The sequence below is a fragment of the Leucoraja erinacea genome, chromosome 17, assembly GCF_028641065.1.
Source record: "Leucoraja erinacea ecotype New England chromosome 17, Leri_hhj_1, whole genome shotgun sequence".
NCBI lineage: Eukaryota > Metazoa > Chordata > Chondrichthyes > Rajiformes > Rajidae > Leucoraja > Leucoraja erinaceus.
In genome coordinates, this window is record NC_073393.1 from 8522525 (window position 1) to 8522793 (window position 269).

The window sequence follows — 269 nt, forward strand, 5'->3', positions numbered from 1 at the left end:
GGGTTGACTCCAATTCTTGCGACTAATTAACAGTAAAAGGACAGTCGGCAGACAAAGTTACCTCATTAATATTACCCTAGAAATTATTTAACCCATACATCACAATAGGTATTAATATATTGTTAATCAAATAAATCCTTGCCTGAGGCTAGACATTTTAATGGCTATCTCATTAACAAGATAGTTTGGCAAAGCTATTTCAAAACCGAAGAAAAGTGGCTATAAGTGTGAAAATTTGATAACCTCATATTAGGAACGAACATTCTTAA